The following is a 7,603-nucleotide window of genomic DNA, read 5'->3' as shown; positions in this document are numbered from 1 at the left end:
TCTTTAATTTATTCTTTATCACATTTGAAAACTAAAAAAAAAATGACATTGATAATTAATTACCAACCTATGACTAGCTGGTTATTCAGTTTTTCCACTAATCTAGGAATCCAATCATTTTACATAAAGTTAATTTACAAAAGGTATATCATGTTTCTAAACATACAGCTTAGCAACATTTATTGGTTCAAAAAGAAGTAAAACCTACATGAGTTTTGTGGTATTTAAATTATTTTATAAATTTAATTTAAAAATTTAGCAATTCCTTATACTTCTGGAAAATAAACATGGCTGACTAATTTTCCTACCCTATAGCTCTGTTTTGGTTTTTTGAAATACAACTTTATTCTGATTCTGAATGGAAGGGAATGGAAATTACAATAACAAACAAGATTTCACCACTGAATATTATGATGTGACTTCAGCAGTTATATATGAAACTCAAGGAGGAATTACCTCTGTTCCAGAACAGCTAAATATTCAAGTCCAAAAATTAAGGTTTTTTTTTAACTGCCATATTTAGTCTGAAGCCAATTAATTTCCTTCAGCATTCCAAAGATTAAGCACATGTTCTGCTTAGCTATATAATGAAGTGGCAAGCACGCTGCACCACTGACATCACAAGGCAATTGCCTATAAAACTAGACTTCTGACACTGGGTTCCACCTTCATTTTCTCACAGGTTATTATCCTGGAGAGCAGTATTCTGAACAATCTCTGTGTCATGCTCATGTGGCCAAGGCTGGGTCCATGACTACATCTGGCAGGGCCAGAGTAGGCATGGCAATGAACTTCAAGTTCAGGTCTCCAAACACTTTTCAAGTAAGCCAGAGGACGGGCTTTGCAAAATTGTATTTACTTTTGGCAGAAATAATACAGTACTGAAGATTCTCCTTTTGGTGAAAAACAATTGATTTTGCCTCAAGTTTTCTGTCCTTAATATCCACTTTGTTGCAAAAAACAAAGATGGACATATGTTTACACACTCATTCCAGGTTTCTATGCCAGTTAGGCACGTTCTTGAAAGTAAATCTTGATGTTATATCAAACATTAAAATGGCACACTGAACTTGGGTGTAATAGCCATCTCCCAGTCCACCAAATTTGTACTGACCAGCTGTGTCCCATACATTGACTTAATAGGTCTTCTGTTGGTATGGAACACAAGAAGATGGACTTCAACACTCACAGTAGCTGCATACTTCTCAAATTCACCAGGCAAATGACATTTCATGAATGTAGTTTTTCCAGTACAACCACCTGTCACTAATAAAAGTTTAGACTGAACTTGGGGTTCTCCTTAAACAGCCATCAGGTGTTACTTCCAGAAGCGTCACCATACCCATCAGAATCTAGCTCTTAATAAAAGGGATATTAAAACTTTAGAAGAAAAGCCTTTGCAATATTTCATTGATATTAAAATGTGGATTTAAAATTCATAGTCAAATCACTATATATTAAATATTCTGATTCTTATAGAAAGCATCTAATTTTCTTTGATTTATTAGTACTTGAAAAAGATGTTTAAAAAGATAAGCAAAGCTTTGAACATTTTTTCATGCACCTATTGGTCATTTATATGTCTTCATTGGAGAGTTGTTTGTTTAGGTCTTCTGCTCATTTTTGAATTGGGTTGTTTGTTTTTTTCTCATTAATTTGCATGAGCTGTTTATATATTCTGGAAATCAAGCCATTATAATCTCCCCTTTTGCAAATATATTTTCCCATTCTGTAGGTTGTCATTTTGTTTTTCTTATGGTCTCCAATGCTGTGCAAACGCTTGTCAGTTTAATTAGGTCTTATTTGTTTACTTTTGCTTTGCTTTCTATTGTTTGGGTAAACTGCCCTAGGAGAACGTTGCTGAGATGTATGTCAGATAATATTTTGACTATATTTTCTTCTAGGAGTTTTATTGTGTCTTGTCTCATATTTAAGTCTTTAATCCATTTTGAGCCTATTTTGTGTATGATGTGAAGAAGTATTCTAGCTTCATTGATTTACATAGTGCTGTCCAATTTTCCCGATGACATTTGTTGAAGAGACTGCCTTTATTTCATTGTATGTTCTTGCCTCCTTGGTCAAAGATTAATTGACCAAAATCTTGTGGGTTCATTTCTGGGCTCTTTATTCTGTTCCATTGATCCATATGTCAGTTTTTGTACCAATACTATGCTGTTTTGCTTACTGTAGCTCTGAGGTATTAACTGAAGTCTGGGAGGGTTATTACTCCAGCTTCATTATTTTTCTTCAGTAAAGCCTTGGCAATTCTGGGTCTTTTGTGATCCCATATAAACTTTATTATGATTTGTTCTTGTTCTGTGAAATATGGTTTCAGTAATTTGATAGAGATTATATTAAATTTGTAGATTGCCTTGGGCAGTATGACCATTTTAACAATATTGATTATGCAATCCAAAAGCATGGAATAACTTTTCATTTTTTAAGTCTTTCATAGTTTCCTTAATCAGTATTTTGTAGTCATCCATATATAAGTCTTTCACCTCCTTGGTCAGATTTGTTCCTAGGTATTTTATTGCTTTGGGTACAATTTTTAAAGGGATTGTTCTTTATTTTCTTTTCCTGTTGATTCATCATTAGTGTAAAGAAACACAACTGATTTTTGTATATTAGTCATGTATCCTGCTAATTTGCTGAGTTATTTTATTATCTTTAGTAAATTTTCTGTGGCACTTTTAGGGCTTTATATATATAGTATCATGTCATCTGTATATAGTAACAATTTTACCTTTTTTTCTTTTCAATTTTTATCCCTTATCTTTCTTTTTCTTGCCTGACTGCTGTGGATAGGACTCCAAGACTGTGATGAATAGAAGCTTTGAGAGTGGACAACCTTGTCTATCCCAGGTTTTAGTGGAGTATTTTTCAATTTTTCACCATTGAGTACTATTCTGGCTGTAGGTTTGTCATAAATAGCTTCTATTATGTTGAGATATGTTCCCTCTATAGCCACTTTTGTAAGGATTTTTTTTGATCGTAAATGTGTGTTCAATTTTATCAAATGCTTTATCTGCATCTAATATGCCCATTATTGCTAATTATCAGAGAAATACAAATCAAAACTACAATAAGATATCACCTCACTCTAGTTATAATGGCCATCATTCAGAAATCCAAAAATGATAAATGCTGTAGAGGCTATGAAAAAAAGGAAATCCTCCTACTCTGTGGGTGGGAATACAGTTTGGTCAAGCTATTGTGGAAAACCGTATGGAGATTCCTCAAAAGACTAAACATAGACTTACCATATGATCCAACAATCCCAATCCTGGGCATATATCCAGATGAAACTTTAATTCACAATGGCACCTTCACCACAATATTCATAGCTGCACTATTTATAATAACCAAGACATGAAAACAACCTACATGTCCACCAACAGATGGCTGGATAAAGAAATTGTGATATATTTATAGAATGGAATGTTCCTTAGCCATAAAAATAATAAAATAATGTCATTTGCAGCAACATGGATGGCCTTGGAGAATGTCATTCTAAGTGAATTAAGCCAGAAAGAGAAAGAAAAATACCATAAGATATCACTCATATGTGGAGTTTAAAAAAAAAAAGACTAATGAATTTATTTATAACATAGAAACAGACTAAAAGACATAGAAAAAAAATTTATGGTTACCAAGGGGAATTGGTTGGGAAGGGATAAGTTGGAAGTTTGAGATTTGCAGATATTTACTGTTATATATAAAATAGATAAACAAGTTAATACTGTATAGCAAAGGAACTATATTTAATACAATTTTGTAGCTTATAGTGGAAAAGAATATGCAAAAAGTGTATATTCATGTATGACTAAAGTACTTTTCTATACACCAGAATTTCACACAATTTTAAACAGACTATACTTAAAAAAAAAAAAGTAAGCATAACTTGAACCCAATATACAAGGATTATTTTAAAACAAGGGGAAATTTTTTCATATATTTGAAAATAGGACCTGAGCAACAAAGCACTCTTTTATAATATGTATCTTATAGAACAAAATTTAAATTATGTTGTATTAGAGGAAGAGAGAAGATGGTGGAGTAGAAGGATGCTCGTAGCTCACCCTGTCCCACAAGTACACCAAGATTCACATCAACAGACTCATTCAGCCAACTAGGGCACGTGTGAAAATCCTACAGAACATTGCCCTTTTCAAAAGATAGAGACACAAAAACCTGGTAGGAGAAAAGGAAAAAAGAAAGAACAAAAGGCAAAGCAGAGCAGGACGGGCTCTGCAGGGAGGAAGCGGCAAAGGAGGACTGGCTCTCGTTCACTTGGTCTCCCCTCTACAACTGAGAGACCAGCTGGTCAGAAGGAGAGCCTCTGAAGCTCAGATCTGTACAGAGCACCCCTTCACTGACAGAACTAAGTTAAAGGGGCACAGAGGATCCCCCAACACCCAGCCCGAAATGAGGGCTGGCAGCTGGGGGCAGGGCCAGGCTGCCCAAACCAGTGGAGGACGGGGGCGGCTGCACTGAGGCAGCACCAGGGGACTGCAAGGGGCTGTACACAGTAGCAGTGGGCGTACAGGGCAGAACAATCTGGGCCCTCCATAAAACAACATGGTTTATGTGCCATTGGGAGAAGGGTGCATACCCCCATCTCTGAAAACCCACAGAAAGTTGTCGGGGAAAGAGAGGCAGCGCTCAGGCACAACCGCCATATCCTCCGGCGATTAGCATCCAGGTGGGGGTGGGTGAAATCTGCATCCGCACCAAAGGGCTTAGCAGCCTCAAAGGCCTGATGGAGACTTGTCTACAGCCAAAGTTCGATAGGATCCTTCCATCCTGGTCCCTCAGAGAACTTGCTCCGCCAAGATAAACAAGGAGATGGGATTTGGCCTGGAGTAGGGACAAGGCTATTCCTCGGTTTTCCCCGAGCCCACCTGCAGAGCTCCAACCCGAGGCGGAGTGCACAGCAGCACAGAGCAGCAGACTGACTGGCACCGAGAGAGGAAGGCCGGCCCCCACTTTGCGGGAAGGAACACAACCCCTGACCGAGCAGCTGGAAGGGGGCGTGACCCACCCTCCTACCTGGCCAGTCTTCATCTGACTGCAGCATCGGGAGGGGCAGTGACCCACCCACCCACAGCAAAGGAGAGCTGCACCTGACAAAGTGTTGGGAGGAGGCGTGATATGCATGCCAACAGGTACTGGGAGCAGTACAGAAGAGGGCGCCAATGGAGGGCCTCTGGAAACAACAAGCTGAGTTTCCAAAACAGGAAGACAGAATTCACATTAAAAGCACACAGACACCAGAATATCGACCACCCCCACTTATTTTTTTTTAATTCTGTTTTTACCTACTTTATTTTCTATTACCACTTAAATTTTACTTATTAAATCAGTTCTATTTATCTTGGGTTTTGATGTCCTGTTATTGATTAGACACAGGTTTTAAATACATCTTTTCATCTTTTCCCCCTTTCTTTTTTTAAAGGTTTTAAAAGGACATCTCAACCCGATTGGTATTCTGCATCAACTCGCTCTTCTATTATTCATTATATACTATTTTCAAATCTTTCTATCTCCCCTTTTTTAAAATTCTTCCTCTATCCCTCTTATTTTTTCCTTATTTCCTAAATCTTATTCTTACATAGGCATTAGATAGATAAACACCTTAAGGACCAAAATAGATAACTAATACTCCATAATACACAGTGCCAGAGAGGCATGAGCAAGATGAAGAAGCAGAGAACATTTTCCCAATTAAAAGAACAAGAGAAATACCCTGAAAGAAAGATCAATGAAATAGATATTGATAGCCTACTAGAGCAAGATTTCAAAAAGGAGTGATCAAAGTGCTGAAGGAATTAAAAGAGATAGTGTTTGGAGATATAAAATATGTCAAAAATGAAATTGAAGCTATAAAGTAGAGCCAAGTAGAATGGGTAAACTCATTGACTGAGATGAGGAATAATCTAATAGCTGTGCAAAGCTGACTAGATAATGCAGATGAATGAATTAGTGACCTAGAAGAAAGGACAAGGAAAGCACACAAACAGTAGAGCTACAAGATAAATAAATTAAAAAAATGAAAATAACATAAGGGACCTATGGGATAATATAAAGTGTTCCAATCTTTGCATAATAGGGGTCCCAGAAGGGGAAGAAAGATCAAAGGGAATTGAAAAGGTTTTTGAAAAAATCATGAATGAAAATTTCACAAACATAAAGAAGGAATCAGGTATCCAAGTACAGGAATCTCAGAGGGTCCCAAACAGGAAGAACCCAAATAGACCCACACAAAGACATATCATAATCAAGATGGCCAGAGTCAAAGATAAAGAAAAGATCCCAAAGGCAGCAAGAGAAAAGCAACGAGAAAGTTACAAGGGAAACCCATAAGGTTCTCAGCTGATTTCTCTACACAAACACTATGGGCCAGAAGGGAGTGGCAAGATATATACAAAGTCCTGAATGAAAAAAAGATGCAGCCTAGGATACTTTATCCAGCAAGGCAATCCTTTAGAATGGAAGGAGAGATAAAGAATTTCACATACAAGAAAAAGCTTCAGGAGTTTAACAACACAAAACCCATGCTAAAAGAAATATTGAAAGGACTATTCTACATAGAAAAGCAACAGGATGCTACAGAAATGAGACACTCATAACTGGAAAGGTGATAACTCATGAATTACAAATAAAGTAAACACGAAATTATAAAAGAAGACATACAACTCACTGCGAGTGGGAAAGGGAGGCAGGGAAATATAGAACATATTTTTTTCTATCTTTTTAAAATTTTTTTAAATGGTAGGAATGGTTTGAGATCATGTTACTATCAGTTTGATAAAAACAGTTATAGTAATGGGTTAATAAATTTATGAAAAAGGGTAACCACAAGCCAAAAACTTTCAAGGGAGTCACAAAAACTAACTAAAATCCATGATAATACAAAGAAAAATTACCAAATCTCAAAAGGAAGAAGAAAGGAACAAAGAGAATATACCAATTCAATTGCAAAGATGAGTTCAAAATGGCAATAAACACAAGTCTACCATTAACTACTATAAATGTTAATGGAATAAATGCTCCAGTCAAAGACATAGAGTGGCAGACTGTATAATAAAGCAAGAACATTCAATATGTTGCATACAAGAGACCCATTTTAGGGAGAGGGACACAAATAGACTGAGAGTGCTGGGATGGAAAAGAATATTCCATGCACATGGAAAAGCCAAAAAAGCAGGTATTGCAGTACTGATTTCAGACATAATAGACTTTAAAACAAAGGCCATAATGAAAGATAAAGAAGGACATTATATAATGATTCAAGGAGTGATACAAGATGAGGATATTACACTTGTTAATACGTATGCACCTCATATAGGAGCACCTAAGTACATAGAAAAATTACTAACAGAGATAAAGGGGGTTACTGATGGGAATACAATCATAGATGGAGATTTTAACACTACATTAACATCAAAAGACAAATCTTCCAGACAGAAAATAAACAAGGCAACAAAGAAATTAAATACTACAATAGAAAAAATAGATTTGGTGGATATTTTCAGAACATTACATTCCCCTAAAATAAGATATACATTCTTTTCAAGTGCACAAGGAACATTTTCAAGGA

At 36.3% G+C, this 7,603-nt stretch overlaps 1 pseudogene; it reads right to left on the bottom strand.

Moving 5' to 3' along the window:
* Nucleotides 1-676: 676 nt before the first annotated feature.
* Nucleotides 677-1,312, bottom strand: LOC102533894 (GTP-binding nuclear protein Ran-like; annotated as a pseudogene).
* Between the last annotated feature and the right edge of the window lie 6,291 nt (nucleotides 1,313-7,603).

The sequence above is a fragment of the Vicugna pacos genome, chromosome 14 (genome assembly GCF_048564905.1).
Source record: "Vicugna pacos chromosome 14, VicPac4, whole genome shotgun sequence".
Taxonomy (NCBI): domain Eukaryota; kingdom Metazoa; phylum Chordata; class Mammalia; order Artiodactyla; family Camelidae; genus Vicugna; species Vicugna pacos.
The sequence above is the reverse complement of the archived record's forward strand: the minus strand, read 5'-3'. Positions and strand labels throughout refer to the sequence as shown.